We start from the raw sequence: 18,138 nt of genomic DNA, 5'->3' as shown, positions 1-18,138 counted from the left end.
CCAGGAAGAGCAAGTTACACGACAATAAGGATGTTATGCAGATTTACGTCTTTGGCTTCTCCATTGATGCGAGTTTCTAGAGATGGAGTCATCCCTCTCTCCCTGGTACAGAGAGGGAGACACCTTTACAAATAAAGATTTCTGTAGAAATGTAAATGTCTTCCACTCAGTTTTCAGAGCTTTTCCCATGTTTGCTGTTAATTAAAAATAAACAGCCTGAAATAATCCTTATGCCAAAGAGGCATATTTTGGGGTGCTATATTCTAATCCTCCTCGCATGTATACAGGGAAACATCATGAAAAATAGTACAGTTTACCCTAGAACAATACAGGAGATGACCTCCAGCACAGGTGAAAACTCACCTACAACTTTTGATTCCCCCAAAACTTAACTTGTATGGACAAAAAAGGGGTTCTAGGGGAAGTAATCTCACAGAGTGATCTGACCATAAATTCCTAACTCAGCAGGTCATGGAGGGTAGTCATGCCCCATACATGTCGCTTCTTCAGTAAAAGATTTATCTTTGCCATAAGCAAGCCCTGTCCATTTTTTTTTGTACACCTAGATTAACATAACTTTGAAATGCCTCTTTTCAGACTCCTCAGAAGCTTGACCACCCTCAAGAGAGCACATAATTTAGTTAACTATCCTGTAATCTAATCCCTGACTTGCTTTCTCCAACATTCATGTAATCTTCCTTATGTTCTCTCCTTAATTCAAATGCATAAAAGAAGCTTCAAACTGTCATTCTGAGAAGCATTTTTCTCAGTCTGTGGAGAGCTTGCTTCCAGATATTGTAGTCTCTGTTTAGCTCAAATAAATTTTTATAAAAATTCTCTACAAGTTTGGACATTCTTATGTCAATACTTATCTCTTGGTATCTGTGGGGGGTTGGTCCCAGGACCTATAAGGATACCAAAGTCCACAGATGCTCAAGTCCCCTATATAAAATGGCATAGATCAATGCATATAGTTGGGCCTCTGTGTCTGTGGACTCTCAACCTTTGATCAATACAGGTATTTATTTTAAAAATTCATATATAAGTAGACCCACAGAGTTCAAAATGGTGTTGTTCAAGGGTCGACTATACTTGAATGGCTGAACTTGGGTTTTAGAAACACTGACCTACAGGAGACAGTGCAAACCACTTGGAATGTCTTATATGCCAATCATAGCCTGGCTAACTATAAGCTTTCTGGTCCCATCTAATGCTGCTAATCACCATGTGTCTTATAAAGTGGAATAGCTTTCTGGGAACCTGCATGCTTCTTTACGCCGCAGGGCATTTGCACATACTATTCTTTACGGTCGAAGTCTCTTTCACTCCCCTTTCCACTGATGAATCACCACTCAAGCTTATCAACCTAGCTCACATCTCACCTCCCCAGGAAGTCGCTCCAGTCTCACTGGGCAGAATTAACCTCCCCTTAGTACCCTATAATTTTTTAGTACACTCTCTATCCAAACGTGTAATCAACTGACAGTATTTATGTGTCTCACTTTACAACTAGACTAAGACGTGATAGGTCAAAAACTTCCTTATTCATCCTTGTATACAGAGGCATTTAATAAATGCTTATTGAATGAACATTTTCCCCAATTAACTTCGAAGCAAAAGCAGTTTTCCATTTCACTGGTTCGCCCACCCCACTAATTTACTATGAGAAGCAACGTGATACTCACTTAAGAATATTCTAACAAGCCTCCAGTTCTTACAGATAAATGGCAAGGAAGTACACAATAGTGAATTGTTTTGTATCCCAAAGCACCATGGTGAGGATTTAGAGGGTGTCATTATTCCCCAAAATCTAATTCAGGAAAAGAGATAAGATATTACTATGAGTCATTAAAATGTCTTAAATGCGAATACAGTCATCTGCCACTTAACAAGGGGGGATATGTTCTGAGAAATGCAGAGTTAGGCAATTTTGTCATTGTGCGAACATCATGGAGTGCATTTACCCAAACCTAGATGGTACAGGCTACGATACATCTAGGCTACATGGTATACCACTGTTGCATATGCAGCCAGTTGTTGACCAAAAGGTCATTATACTGTAATGACTGTAGCAAGTACAGTCACATGGAGATGTGGGTGAGTAAAATGTTCCTCAAACCTGACAAAGGCCTTGTCTCCCCCAACAGAGCATGTTTCTCTTCCCTGCACAGGTGTGGTTACTCACCACTGTCCCACCCACCTCAATGCTGCTCCCTCTCTCTGCACCTGGGAAGACCTCAAAAGCCTCCTGCTGGACTTCACCTGGCCCCAGGAGTCCTTCACACCCTGTCACAGGACTTCGCCCCCTCACAGGACTCCACCTCTCACAGGACTCCACCCCACTGTGAGTTTTAGGCAAGCCAAGCTCTTCCTGCATGAGGTCTGTTCTACCTGCAGCTTTCTCAAGGCCTATTGTTCAAATCTTGGCTTAAATGTTACCTCCTCAGAGGGTCCTTTCTGAGTCACCATATAGAAAATAAGTACCTCTTCATTCTCCTATCAACACATTCTAGTTATTTTCTTTATTGTTTTCATAAGACTATCTCTGTGTATGTGTATGTTTAAGGAATTCGTTCACATTTTTAAAAAGTAAAGACCATTAGATTGAAAGATTCCCCTCTCCCTTGTTCTCTTCTGTATTCCTAGCACCTAGTTCAGTGCCTAGAACATACTAAGGACACAATACGTACTTGAAGGCAGGGAGGGAGAAAGGGAGCAAAGGAGTGGGGAGTAAGGGAGGGAGGAAAGGAGAGGGAGGGAAATATCCATAATTTCAGGAATCTGGTTCTTCCACGCATTGCATCCATTCATTTTTTTAGAGCAGAATTACACTTCAGAATTTAAGAATTAGCAGAATGTGTATTAGATCAATTAGGGTGGAGGAGGAAGGAGAGGTATGGAGAAAACTGTTATTTTTCTGGCTTATCAGTAGCAAACATGCTGAACTATGTAGATAAAATAATTTTGCAGATAAACTCAGTTACGTTTCAAAATTGTTTCTGTCCAGGTAATGATTGTATGTCTCCTTTTCCCTCCTCTGTTCTGCACACTGGGAAGGAGCAACCGAGGTAGGCAGCATCTGTCTACATAGTTTGCTGGTTCTTCAGGGCTCCCGCCAATGGTTTATGTATCTCCACTAACAACGTAATACTTTTTAAAAATGGTTATCAGTCTGAGAGCAAAAAGAATTCTTTCTCCACATGTCATAAATACATTCTGAGTGCCGTTTAAGAGCATGATAAAACTATCACTGCTAGATAGATCCTAAACTAATAAATTTAGCAAAGGCATTTTAGAGCACTTTATCTCAATAAAGTATACTGAGTGGATTTCTCTCAGGCCCAAGTGTGGTTGAATATTGGTTGTGAACACTCAGGGGCTCAAACTTCCCATACCTGAGTGAGAAGCCACCACACCCTCCCCGCACTGACATCCTCTCCTCGCTTTGCTCCTGCGACATCATTCTTTCCTCCAATGCCAGCGCTCCTCATTCCCTCCGTCTCCTCTGCTGGCTCTCCCTTTTCCATTTAATCTTAACTGCTGGGGTTTTTCAAGGATAGATTCTATCCATTTCTCCGTAAAAAATGAGACCAGGAATATAACAACGACGAACACTTGATATGAGCCACTCTCTATGGGACTTTCCTAAGCTTTCTCATTTACATTGCCAAAGCTAATAATGTACCCTCCGCCTCCTCCTGTGTCTATTCCACAGAGGAGGAAACTGAGACACAAAGAAATTCAACCACTTACCCACCCTGAGTCTCACAGCTACTCATGGACAGAGCCAGGCAATCAAGTACCATACCCGCAGCTCATGATCATTTCTCTATACCTGTGGTTCTCACTGGGGTAATTTTGCACCTCAGGGGACAGTTAGAAATATCTGGAGACATGCTGGTTGTTACAGCTGGGGGATACTACTGGCATCTAGTGTATAGAAATCTGCTAAACATCCTACAATGCACAGGGTGGGTGTGGAGAGAAAAAATGGTCCCTTTTTTCCCTTCTAGGTTTTTTGGCTAGTCTAATAATTAAATAAGAGATATTAAAAGGAGAAAAACAAATTTCATACATATGGGAGCCCCCTAAAAATATGAGACTCAAGGGCAGTCAGACAATCAAGGCTTGTATACCATCCTTAGCTATGGAGAAGGGGTAGAATTCTAGGGCTTCAAAGGGGAGGAAGACAATTCACAGGAATATGAGAAGAGCAAATGTTTGGTAAACAGATGTTTGCTGCTATGTACATAAGTCTTTTCTAATATAAAAAGTTATCTCTGCTAATAGCTCTCTTCCTGGTGATACAGGCCCACTATCTTAATTCTTTGGGGCAGTGAAGGGGAAGGTAAAAAGCTTTTCCTGAGCCTGCTGGGTCTTAATTGCTTTCATCTCAAAATAATCCATATGCCAAAGTGGTACCTTTGGCTTCTTCTGCTCCCCTTGCACCCCCCACAACAAAGAATTATCCAGCCCAGGATGTTGACAGTACCAAGGCTGGGAAACTCTACTCTCCAGGACTTTTATAACCTTTTATGAGGTGAGTTTATCCATGCCCACAACTCTAAGTTCAGTCTGCAAACTGAATATGCCAGGATTTACATTCTTAGCCCTGACTTCCTCTTTGACTTTCATAACTTTCCTGCGTTTGGATATACAGCTTGACATCTCCATTCGACATCACAAATTCAGTGTATCCAAAACTGAACTTATGGACTTCCCCCGCCACATGTCCTCCTCAAGGCTTCCCCGTCTCAGTAAATGACGCCACCATGCAATCAACTGCACAAGCCAGAAGCCTGGGAGGCCTCTTAGCAATTCCTTCTTTTTCCTCTGCCCCTCTTCTATCTAACATAAGCACTATTGATTCTACTTCCTAAGTATCTCTGGAGCCCATTCTTCTCCATCTCTACCAATGCTGCCCTCCTAACCTGTTTCCCTCCACTGATTTCTAGCCTGGGAAACTGCAGTCAACTCCTGAGCTCTGCGTCACCACTCCACACCAACCAGGTTACCTCTTATAGATGACGATTTCTCAGAAGACAGCACTTAAAAATTGCTATGTTGATTTTTTAAGTTTGAAAACTATTAAATACTTTTTTTTATCATTATCATTTTTTAATTTTTCAGGAGAGGCAACCCTTGGCTGACCTCACAGATTGCAAGGACCTTGTCAGCTTACAATCCCTTATTTTTTTTATTTTTTACACCTATAGCACCTGGTCTTCCTAGGTGGTCTCCCATCCAAGTACTAACCAGGCCCGACCCTGCTTAGCTTCTGAGATCAAATGGGATCGGGCTTGTTCGGGGTAGCATGGCCGTAGACTTAAATGATAACTTTACCCAACTCTGACGATATCCTTCTCTGAGCAGATTTCCCAGTTTGGCCATTGCGCTTATCTGTTTCAAAGCAGGATGGTTAGGACTAAAATGAAAGAGTAGGAGACCCCAACTTCTGTCCCCCAACAAAGAACAACAATTAGACAGCTATTCACGAAGAATAATAGGTCTGGTATTGCTCAGGAGTCCACTGAAGATGCTTCAGCAATGCAGTGGAGCAAGAAACCTGGGAATCACGGGGATATGTGCAGGTGTATCTTTTCTCAGTCTTAATACTGTGCCTGACACATAGTAAGCATTTAATAAATTAAAAATAAAAAGAGCTTGGATGTATATAGCCTTAAGCTGGCGAAAAAGATTGGCCTTACAGTTAAGGCCATTCCTGATCATGAACCAGACATCTTCACAATTAACCTACTGCAGTAGAAAAGTCGTTCCATTTGCTTCTGATAGCCAGAGTCCCACTGGCCCTATCCTAATCATCTCCTGAGGACAGTGGCTCTAGGTTATTTTCCCTTTACCTTACTTTTTGCATGAATTCCTCTCGCTCATTCTGATATTTGAAAGGAATATTCTTACAATTTTCACTTTTTTGTTTATCTTCTCGAGGCTGAACACCTGGCCAGAATGATCATGCAGGATATGAAGAGTCGGTGCCTTGTTGTTCCAAGTGTCCTCAGTGGAGGTTATGTCCTCCCTATCGACTCATCAGACCATATTAAAGCCCTAACGTGAAATACTGACAAATCCTTGCCCATTTCCATGGATTTTATCAGACTGAAGAACTATTCTGTAAGTTTTGGGCAATAAAACAATTCTGTGGCCTACAAGAGCTTCTGGCTTCAGACTACCAAAACTACTTTACTTGAAAAAATTCAGTATAAGATGCTTTAGGATAAGATTAATTTATGGCTTAATGACTTTCCAAACACAGTATGTTCTAACAAAATATCTGCAGGGAACAGCACGCTGTGGTTGAGTGTAGAGGAAAGCTGCGTTAAGGATTCTTAGTGCTTGTTCTTATTGCCAGAAATAGCGTGATTGCTATGTACTTAAATCCCACCTAAGAGATCCTTGAACCTTTGGCACTTCATTAAAGAATGTCTTCAATCTTCATATTCCCATGCATATAGTTTAAATTTAAGGGTGTTGCTTGCCTTTAATGCAAAGTCAAAATGGCTAGACGGAATGAAATTCATGGAGCAGCATGGTAGAATGGGAATAGAAATAAATTGAAAATTAGGAGATCTGGCTTCAATCCTCTAACACTTCCACTCAGTAAGTATATACAGATGTCACTTTTCTCCTTAGCATCCTGACCTGCGAAACGAGGTAGCTGGACTAGATCAGAAATAACAAACTTGCAGCCAACTGGTAGGCTTTGGCTTGCAGAAATGTTTTCTTTGGGCTTCACAGTATTTAAAAAAAAAAAAAAGAGAGAACAAAAACAAAAAAAACCCCAACATAGCCAAGATTATTAAAGTCAAGAGATTTCCACTTAAATTCCAGACTTCCAGATTCTCCTGAAAAATCAGAAGATTTGGCCACTACATCTGCATTCCTCATGGACATAGCTGTTACAGCTGTGTACCTGCTACCCATTTTAGATAGGACCCTGGCAATCCAGTTTGTCACCATCTCCACACTCCTCACTCTGGTCCTTGATATTGAGACAGAAGTTATTTTTCATTTATATTCACATTACTCTATTGTCTTGTTGTAGAGAACCATTTCATTTTCCAACTAGTATGTATAGGGGCAGAGAGACTATGAAAGCCACCTGCTTCACTAAAAGTGGCAAAGAGAATATGTTTTTGTGTAACTGAAGACTATTTCTAAATAAGTCATATGCAAACAGGGCGTGTCTTGTTTAAATGACACGACAGGCTGATTTCGCTCACGGATGCTGCCTACCTGTTACTGAGGCATAGAGTTTCCGCCTCCCAAACGAGAGGATCTCAAAGGTCCCTTCTGGCTCTATAAACTTTGTCTATAAAGATGAATATTCTTCTTTTAGAAAAGCTGTTTATTCATCTTTTAGGACTATATCTTTTTCTCCCCCTCTCCTTGTCTCTCTCTTTCAAGAACAACTCACATCCCAAGCAAATTGATGTCTTTGGAGAAAAGGATCTTAATGTATTAAATGGAAAAGCATGACTTGACAAAATTAAACACTGCTGTTCAGAATATACACAAGCCCATGCGTATACACTGTCTCCATAGGTAAAAACCACCTATGCTCTTCAGCAGGGGCAGAAATGAAATTGCCAGAGTGTTGGGTGGCATACTCATAAGTCATACATAGAAAGACAGCTCATGACTCCTCACCTCCCAAAATTAAGAACTACCGAGATACACAAGGAATCAATTAAGCAAATCAACTGTTTATATGTTCTTGCTGGGGCATAATTATAATGGCCATATTCTTAAAAACCAAAGCTGTGGTACAGACCTGGCACATTGCTGGACACCAAGATAGGATATTGAAATGAGAACCGTTCCAGAAAACCCACGACATACAGACACTCCGGATATAGGCCTTCGGGACATGATGAGAGCCGGGAAAATATGGTTTACCAAGGATCATACCAAACAAGTTAGAACAAGAGGTGGCCCTGAAGGCCATATTGTTATTGGCAAAATCAGAACTAGAATTGGGATCTTTAATCATCCTTTCCAGTGGCATTCCATAACTCCACCTCCTTGCATTTATTCTAAAATGACCTTTCTCCCCCACTCCACTCACTTATATACACACAGACACATACTTCTTGTTCTGTCCTCACTGGGGGAGACTCTAGCATAAATATCTCTAGTTGTGGCCTCCCACCTCTGGGTCTTCTCCTAGGCTGGGACAATATCTCAGACTGATTGTATAACCTGGATTGCTTTCTCGCTTTCTCTCTCTCTCTCTCTCTCTCTCTCTCTCTCTCTCTCTCTCTCTCTCTCTCTTTCTCTCTCTCTCTCTTTGCCTCTCTCTTCCTCCACCCAGCCCCCCCAGCTGAGATTTCAAAGACGTTTTTCTGAGTCCAAAGACCCAAATTTTGGTCAATGAGTCTGTATCAGAGTAATAAAACAGAAAAAAATAGAAATAAAAACCTCTCAGACTATATGTTCTTGTTAGTCAACTCACAAAAGTCCTTTACTCATATACAAAATTAAAACTTTGTTCCTCTGAGCATGGTCCCAGAACTAGCAGCATTGGCTTCACTTGGGAACTAGCCAGAAATGCAGAGTTGCAGGCCTTTCCTTAGGCTTAGAGAAAGACATTCTGCACAACAGAGTCCCAGAGGAGATCTGGATGTATATCACAGTTTGCAAAGCTCCATGTTAAAGGCATGTACCCATCTGATGTACTAACTGCTGGCCAAGGTTAGTTATTACAGACATCTTAATCTAATTAGAGAAACCAGAGAAGAATCAAATGTGCAGTCTGAACTAGCTATATAGATCATAAGAATGTCCCTTATTCCTTCATAAAGAGTCTAAAATGGTCCCGCTCCAAAACACTTCATAGAGCAAGGTAGAAGAGCAGAAGGATCACTATTCCAAATGTCCAAAACCTGGCTTCTAATTGTAGCTCTCCACTTACCTTCAGATCACTTCATTTTTCTAAGGCCCTGCTTCCTCTGTTTCAAAGCAGAGTGACTATGACATTTCCTGTCCATAGGGTAGCACTTCTGTGAACGCCACATGGAAGAGAGTGGGAGGTCATGGTTAAGAATGTGGAGCCTCGATTTAAACATCCCCAGTTACAAATCCTGCGTCTAGCACTTCTTAGCTGAGCACCCTCAGGTAAGCAGCTTGGCCTCTCTGTTATAATAGCACAGTACCTTTCCCATAGGTTTGTTGTGAAGGTTAAACGTTATAATATTTAAGTAAACGGCACTCTGTTGGTACATAGAAAGCAATCGGTAAGTGTCACTGCCTGTGTGAAAGCATTTTTGTAAATGGCGAAGAGCTCTATAGCTGTGCAAGTTTATTCCCATTGGCAGGCAGGCAAGACTATCAGTCCTAGATGAGAATCGAAGACGTCGCCCATGTCTCACTAAGGGATTTCCCAGACCTCTGTCCCAATTGCCCTAAAACACACATAGAGGAACCAGGACCTCATTCTCAAGAGGAAAGCTCAGGGCTTTTCAGCTATGCTCAGATGGCAAAGCCATTCAGTCACAGGGCTCTGTACACTCACAAATGTTAACTAGTAGCATAGAAAATTATCTCGTGATTGATTCCAATGAACATAAGAGGTAGAGGGCCACCAAAGCATTAATCAATAGGATTTCCTTAATTTTACACACGATTTTATAACACTTATTTTGTGCAAATGAAAACAGACCTGTTTTGTAAAACCATGTTTTAAGTGTTTTACCTGTAAAATCTGATTTGATTCTCACAATAATCTTATGAGTAAGATACTAATAACATCCCCATTTTACACACAGTGAAACTGAGGCTCGGAGATTTTCCCAGAGCCACACAACTGGGGATAGGGGATGCCAGGACTCTGGTCCACGAGACTCCAAAGCCATTGTTCTTTCTTCACCTGAAATGGCTTGGCTCTGCTGTTTGGTTTCAGCCAAGGTCCAGTTTGCTGAATATCAGGGAGAAAAAGAATGTGAGAAGCACCAGGGAGATGGGCCTGTTGCATAGCAACCCTGTGCTGGAGCCTGGTAAGGGGAGATAGGCTCCTTAAGTTTTTAAAGCACCATCACTAAAAATAGCCTGACATATGACAGCTAAACACGAGGTCTCTTCTGAGAAGAAAAACTCATCTTGCAACTGAATGTCTTTGCTGTGCAGTCCTTCAGAAAAGCATGTAAAGTTATGTGAGGCTGGGCATCTGCAGCTTTTCTCAGCAAACACATTACTTCATTCCACTCATTCGTCTCATAGGTGAGCGTGCCACCATTTGTTCATGAAATATCTCTCACCATATTTTTTTCCACTCCAAAGCTGGAATTCAATCCAGCTCAAGGCAAGAGCGGCCCACTTGATTGCAAAAGATGGCCTTCAGAATCCCTATATTAATCTCCCAGAAATTAATCACCTTGCTTGGGATCACCGTATGTGCAAACGTTTATTATGCCCACATTTGTCATTCCAGGAGAAACCGTGCCAGTTACAGTGGCACCAAGTATAAATCTCATGCCTTCCAAAGAATATTAGATATTTAATTAGATCTTGAAACCCTCTTCACTTAGTAACTTAGGGTCTCCAGGTCCTCTTCTGAGGCTGATAATTAAAAGAACTTCTCTCTGAGTCTGCTGTATTCCTCTGGGAATCAGAAAGCACCCATTATAGTAATTACTTAGCCTGAGTATTGGCCTGGCTTGCTCAGGCACAAGAACGAACAAAAGAAATTTAAATGCAGCCATTTGCCCACAAAGAACTTCCAAACTAGTTGGCCATTTATTTATTTGAGGCAAAATAATAGTCCTTCAAGAGGTCCACCTCCTAATCCCCGGAACCAGTGAATATGTTAAATTACGTGGCCCAGGGGAATTAAGGTGGAATGAAAAATGTTAATCTGCTGATTTAAAAATACTGAGATTAGCCTGGATTATACAGGTGTGCCCAATGTAATCACAAGAGTCCATAAAAGTGGAAGGCATACATAACTATGAGTCAAAGGAATAAGTAGCTTGAAAGAAAGGCACAGAGAAGCGACACTGTTGGCTTTGAAGATGGAGAACGGAAGCCATGAGACAAGGCATGAAGACAGCCTCTACAGATGGAAGATGAAAAGAACAAGGAGATGGTTCTCCCCTAGAGCCTCCAGAGCCTGTGACACCTTGATTTTGGACCAGTGAGACTCCTTTTGTACTTCTAACCTTCAGAACTGTAGATGATAAATTTGTGTTGTTTTAAGCCACAAAGTCTGTGGCAATTTATTACAGCAGCCATAGGAAACTAATACGAACACCTTCTTGGAATTTACTTAACAGCTCAGTGCTCAGTACTGGGAAGACAACGGTGCAGAAACAGCCACTGCCTTTCCCCTCTTGCAGTTTATACTATGGTGTTGCAGACAGGAAGGGAACGCAAATAATTATAGGCTGTAACATGGGCAATGAAGGGAAACCAAAGAGGGTGGACAGAGAGTTTAACAGAATGGGGATGGGGGAATACAGATGGAAATGATAGGAGATACCTCTGCTAAGGTGATGTCTCAACCTAAAGGTAGGAAAGGAATAGAGGGGGAAAGAATTCCAGGTTGAGGGGACAGCTTATGCAAAGGCCCTGGGGTAGAAAAGAATTTGGCACATTCTAGGCATTGATGGAAAACCAATGCAGATGGAACATGGCAGGCTAAGAAAAGGAAAGTATGAGATGACATTGAGAAGGAAAGAGAGAACTTGTCATGCTGGGTCTCAAATGCCTGGGAGCCAGTTTGGATGACCAGCTGTGAGTTCTGGGTTCGAAGGATTTTAAGTACAAGACTGACACCATGCAATTCAAACTGAAGAAAATCCCTTTTGCTGCTGTGCAGAGGAACGGACTGAAACGGAAGGACACGGAGATGCCAGGCTTTCGCCGTTCTCCATGTGAGGAAATGACAGTGGCTTAGACTTGGCTATGGAGATGGAGATGGAGATGGAGATGGAGATGGTCAGGTTCAAGACATATTTGAAAACAGAACTCAGACTTGCTGACAGGCTGCATGTGAGAAGGAATGGAGAAGAAACGTATAGTACCTTTCTTGGTGTGTTTGTTTTTGTTGCTGCCGCTCCTGTTTTCTTAAACAAGAGGTAGAATGCATCTCATACACTTGGTAATGATGTATATTCATTCATTCAACAAGTATTTATTGAGTACTGACTATGCACCAATGCTGTTTCAGGTACCAGGGATATGGTAGTAAACTCAATATAATAAAGCCTTTCTCCCATGGTGTTTAAATTTTAGTGGGTTAAATAGACAAGGAACAGGTAAGTGTAAAAATGTATAACAAAATTTCAGATAGTACATTAGGCTACGAAAAAAAAATAAAGCAGGGAATTGGTACCTCCAATGAGACAGAAATCCTAGCTAACTCGTGGAAACCGTGCGTTCATTATTTAACCTAGTTAGGAAACAGATTTTAAGTGTGTGGTTGAGATAATTAATAATAACTGCAAACAGGAGTTGTCATGAGCCCTAAGGCAGCTACCTCTTTTTCTGTCAAAAAGTGTTCCATGGTGAATCTTATTTGGGGCCATGGAGAATGCCTTTATTTTCACAGAAGGAAGGGAGTAGACAGAAGAGTGAGAATACAAGGTGGAGGTGAGAGGGAGGGAAAGAAACGGGAAGGGCGCCTTCAGACCTCAGTTTGCACCAGACGTCTCTGATGTAATCACTGGTAACTGGACCACTGTACACTTTCTTAGTGACACACTGGTACCGATTGCCCTTGATTTCACCAAGATGAAGGAAGAAGCGAGCAGGAAGTCCAATCAGGCTGACAAATTTACTCTAACAAACAGGCCTGAACTGTATGATTTGCATAGAATATTTAAATTCAGAATTCCCCCACAAAATAAAATTTCCTTTTTATACAGATATTACTGAAATTGATAAGACCAGAAAAACACTGCTCCCTAAACTGGAAGTTTACCAGCCCAAAACAGGTAGCTTAAGTCTTTTCTAATTTCTCTGTGCTAAAAGTAGAAGACTAGCAAAATGCTAAGCACATTACAAATACAAAAGATGTTAGTTAGACTTTGGGCTTCTTGATGGCAGGGGCCAACTCCACAGTTTTGAGTTCAGACCTAGTACATAATAGGTGCACGCGATGATGTGATAAAATAGATTAGTTGGTATAGTTGAGCAATAAATTATTTAAATAATAAAGTGTTACTGTACAACTACTGCATACAAAGGTCTGCTGTTTCTTGAAGCAATGCCTGGGGCATAGTCTTGAGTAAAAATGTTTACCATCTATTTATAGGTCAGGGAAAAAGACTTACAAAATAATCAATAAACATTCATTAAGCAACTACAAGTAAGTATGGGACATATGTTAGATGGAGACACGATAAATATCACAGTGGAACTTTTGCTTTTTGAGAGGTTTCCACACTGAAGAGAGAAAGGATAAAAGTAAAACATGAAAATAATGATGCTGATAAAAAGGAGGGAAAGGAGAAGAGAATATCCACCATTTATTGAAGTGTCTTTGTTTAGAACTCATTTGAATTATTTTATATTTATCTAATGCATAAACTGCCCTATGAGAAAATCACTAGTTTTATCCACGTTTTACGGATGAGAAAACTAAGGAACAGGGAGGATAAGTAACTTGCCCTAAGTCACACAGCCTACAAATAGTAGAGCTGGGGTTCAAACTCCGACAGCCCATAACCTTGTTTTATGCTGCCTCCCTGCTGACCAGGTAATGAGGGGCCACTTGATCTACAGAAAAAGTACCAGTGAGTGTGAACTGCAGCCTCATATTACATATTAAATACATGAAAAGTCAGCAGCTATTCACCTTACCAAAGTGCACAGAAAGACTCCTATTCTGTACCAAAGAAGGGGCAAGAAAAAGTACTTTCTTTTAGAGGTTGTACTTAGCATCATTATCATCATATAGAGAGAGTGACTTAACGACATCATATTCCCAGCTTCTACTGGTAAACAAGAACCCGCTCAAAGTTCAATCCATCAAAAATGCATATTTTATTATCCAACTATTAAAATTATATTTTTGAAAAAAATGATCTGGAGAAAAGTCTATGATAATATTATAAATATTTAGTGATAAGAGCAGGATATAAAACTGTGTATATATTGTAGCATACTCCAATTTATACATAGGGAAAAACCTTTTAAGCATATATGAGTTAAAATATGTAAAAGAACTGTAGAAAAATATTAATACTGTAATGATTTCTGTGTGATGATATCTGGGGTTATTTCTATTTTTACCTTTAATTATCATCTATTTTCCAAGTTTTATAGACAGACTTATAGTATTCCTTTATTGGGAAAAGTTTAATCTAAAAATCTATACACACACACCCCTACACACATATTATTGAAAATGAAATAGAAATTATACTGATGTTAATTACAGATTATTTCTAAATTTATAGGAGTCCATTTGACATATTGAAGAAGAATCTAGAAATAGGAAGAAGAATATTTCTTCTTGATTCATTAAGTCTAATCTGTAAACTTCATTAATATGATGAAAGACTATTTTTCTGGTTCCAGGAGATTATGAAATAGACTTTTCTTCTCTAGATGAATGACCTTTACCTAGAGTCAGAGACTCAAACACAATGGGAAAAAATGCAAACACATTTTAAGGCTAACTTAAATTTTTCCAGAAATTCAGTTTGAGAGAAAAGAGATAGATCTTAGCAAAAAGGAGAAACGAGTTATAACTTCTCACCATTCCAGATACAATGACACGCACCAGAAGGAGAGGGGAACTTTGGACCTTGGTTAGATGAACTCTAACTCCCATGGCCAGAAGGGTCAGGCAAATCACCCTTCCTTCATCCTAATGAAGCGGGATGGATTACATCCCCATGATTTGTGCACATTACCTAACAAACACTTAAGAGAGTACATTCTGCATTTCAGAAATGGTGAAAAGGAGTATTTGTGGAAGTAGAGATGATTCCTATTTTCTCCCAAAAGCTTGAGATGTAGATATGATGAAAAACATTCCATTCTCATCTTTGTCTCACTTGTGCTGTTGACTGTCTAATGGCAAATGGCAAGAGATGTTCTGTTTCAAAGTCTGAAGGACCATAGGGAATGGCATAGACTATGGTGAACCTGAGCACAGCCACCAGCTAGTGCCAGCTAATTGGTGCCCTGCCCTAAGCTCAAAATGCAGTCTGCAACAGAATTACCTGGGCATCTTTTCAAAGTGAAAAGTTCCTGAACCACAAAAGCAAAGATTCCATTCACTCGGTAGAGAATAGTGTTCTAGGATCCTCATTTTACCAATTGCCTTAGATCGGCACTATCCAATAAAAACATAATGTGCATTACAACTGCTAGCCATACTTGTAACTGTATTTTCTGGTAGCCACATTTTTTAAAAGTAAAAATAAACTGAAGAAATTAATTTTAACATGTTTCATTTCATTTCATATATCTATTACTTCAACATGTCATAATTAACGAAATTATTAAATTTTTCTAAGCCTTCAAAATGTGGGGTGTATTTTACACTTACAACATATCTCAATTCACAGTAGCCACGTTTCAAATGCTCAGTTGTTATTATTGCAAGAGACATCCTTTTTGTTCCGTTTTGAGAAAGTCATACTTTCACTGATGTCCATTGTTGAAGCATAAGCTGCTTCTCTGAGTCTGTTGGGGCTGCTGCAACAAAATGCCACAAACTGGGGAAACTATAACCAACAGAAATTTATTTCTCAAAGTTCTGGGGGCTGGATGTCCCAGATCAAGGTGCTAGGGGCCCTCTTCCCCGCAGACCTCTCATTGTATCCTCACGTGGCAGAAGGACTGGGGAGCACTGTAGGGTCTATTTTATAAGAGCAGCGATCTCATTCATGAGGGTGCCACCCACATGACCTAGTCACCTCCCAAAGGCCCCATCTCCTAATACCAATGCATGAACTTGGGGAGGACACAAACATTCAAACCATAGCAGTGCTCAAAAGTAAATCATGTATTTGGACACTATCATTTGCCCCAACTTCCCTCTCCAGACTTGGAATAGGAGACTGAGGTCCCAATCCCAGCTCTGCCTATGAATTCTATGACCTTGGACAAGTGGTCAGGTCAGTTTACCTGTCAAGATCCCAATTTCTTCATCTAGAAGTAAATCACTTGAACTAGAAGATCTCTGGAGACCCTGTTTTGAAACTCAGTAGTGCTAAAAAATGGATTATCTACCCTTTCATTCCAAGAAAAGAGTATTTTTCTTTTCTTCTTTCCTTTGTTTTGTGATTCTTCTATGCAAGTTAAAGGTGAGACGTAGAGCACTTGCTCAGTCTTTCAGATAGCCAACCAGTTAGCTCCAGTTCCACAAGGCTGTGTGACAGTAAATCACCACCAACCTCTGCGGCAGCAGTCCCTAACCTTCATGGAGCCAGGGATCGGTGCTCCTGTGAAAATCTAATGCCTGATGATCTGAGGTGGAGCTGAGGCGGTGATGCTAGCGCTGGGGGAGCGGCTGCAAATACAGATGAAGCTTCGCTAGCTTGCCTGCGGCTCACCTCCTGCTATGCGACCTGGTTCCTAACAGGGGACCCATGCTCTAAGGCAGTCAGATGTGGGAGAACCCACCTCTCAGAAGAAATGCTGCTGTCAACTTCATGCCTACTTATGGGCAAGCTGATGACTTAATGTGTGCAGATAATTTAAACTTCTGCTGTTAATTAGGAAAAGTGAGACAATGCTGATATAATAAACAGCTCCCAAGCCTCAATTGCTTAAAACAAAAGTTTATTTTTCGCTCATGCAGCATATCCAGTATGGGTCAATACTGTCTGTTATTGGTTAAATTGTGTCCCCTGCCCCAAATCCATATATTGAAGTCCTAACTCCCTGTACCTTATTTAGAAGTAAGGTCATTATAGAGATAATTAATTAAGATGAGGTTGACTGGAGTAGGTGAGTCCTTAATCTAATATGACTGGTGTCCTTATAAAAAGGGTAAGTTTAGAGACAGACTTCACACAAGGAGAGAGCCACATGAGGATTCAAACAGATTGCCATGTTATTTCTACAAGCCAAGGTACACCAAAGATTGCCAGCAAACCACCAGAAGCCGGGTGAGAGACAAAATAGATTCTTCCTCACTGCCCTCAGAAGGCATCAACGCTGACAACACCTTGATCTTGTACTTTTAGCCTCCAGAACTGTGCGACAACACATTTCTATTGTTAAACTCTCAGTTTGAGATAATTTGTTTACAGCAGTCCAAGTAAACTAATACACTGTCCTACAGGAGCCTGAGATAATGAAGACTTTACTATCTTACAGCTATGCCATGCAGGCCTCGTGGCCTTTTCAGTAGGAGGACCAGGGAAGAGCTGCCAGGAGGATCCTCTGTGCTTTGGCCCAGAAGTGATACGGGCCACTTCTGTTCAAAGGCTGTTGGCAGTACTAGTTCTATGGGTCCCAGCCAGAGGACTGGGAAACAGGGAAAATGTTTAGTGAACATCACTAAACACTAAATGTTTACCGAGCACCCTTTCCAACAGGGACCCTCCCCAGAGACTGAAATGTTTTCTTAAGCAAAAGAATGTTTTGCTGGGTGGTACCTACACTGTCATTCCAGCCCTCCCTTTTGGAAGTTTCAGGGGAGTTAGCCAAGGTATTGCGGTATCAGGGAGTTAGAGGTCCATGTTTCAGTTCATTTCAGATGACCACTGAACTGTTGTCATTGTAACTAGTTGTCAAGGGTGTTGCACCCTGACAGACTGAGGCCTGAATGAGTTCTGAGAGCGATGAATATCAATTGTGATGGGGGAATGAGGAGGTGACGAGGGAGAAAGAGAGTATGTATACCATGCACCTGCCCCTCCCGGTCTAGGGGGAGCAGGCATGGATAATGGGGCAGTGTTTATTTCCAGGTCAGCATAGAAAACAGGTCGGAATGCCCGATTTTAGGCCTCAGTCCCAAATAACATGATAAAAACCCTTCCCCAGATATGTATATTCCTTTATGATTTTCAAACTGCTTTTACTCCTGTTATCTCATTTGGTATTCTCAGCACTCTTAGAAAGCGGACGTTTTCGATAAAAGAGAAGAAAAAGTTTCACAGAGGTGAAAAGATTTTCCTAAACACATGCGGCAAAAGTGGCTTTCTAAAACCAGGAATT

General features: G+C 40.9%; 1 protein-coding gene and 1 pseudogene across 1 annotated transcript in view; both read right to left on the bottom strand.

Annotated features, from left to right (window-relative positions):
* Nucleotides 1–18,138, bottom strand: part of ADAMTS18 (ADAM metallopeptidase with thrombospondin type 1 motif 18) — a 364,329-nt gene that overhangs the window by 333,966 nt on the left and 12,225 nt on the right. The window contains exon 4 of the mRNA XM_025045377.1: nucleotides 8,933–9,020. The gene's annotated coding sequence lies outside the window, so the exon portion shown is untranslated. The remainder of the gene's footprint in view (nucleotides 1–8,932; nucleotides 9,021–18,138) is intronic.
* LOC112478292 lies at nucleotides 5,208–5,326 on the bottom strand (annotated as a pseudogene).

The sequence above is a fragment of the Pteropus alecto genome, unplaced genomic scaffold (genome assembly GCF_000325575.1).
Source record: "Pteropus alecto unplaced genomic scaffold, ASM32557v1 scaffold42, whole genome shotgun sequence".
Lineage (NCBI taxonomy): Eukaryota > Metazoa > Chordata > Mammalia > Chiroptera > Pteropodidae > Pteropus > Pteropus alecto.
The sequence above is the reverse complement of the archived record's forward strand: the minus strand, read 5'-3'. Positions and strand labels throughout refer to the sequence as shown.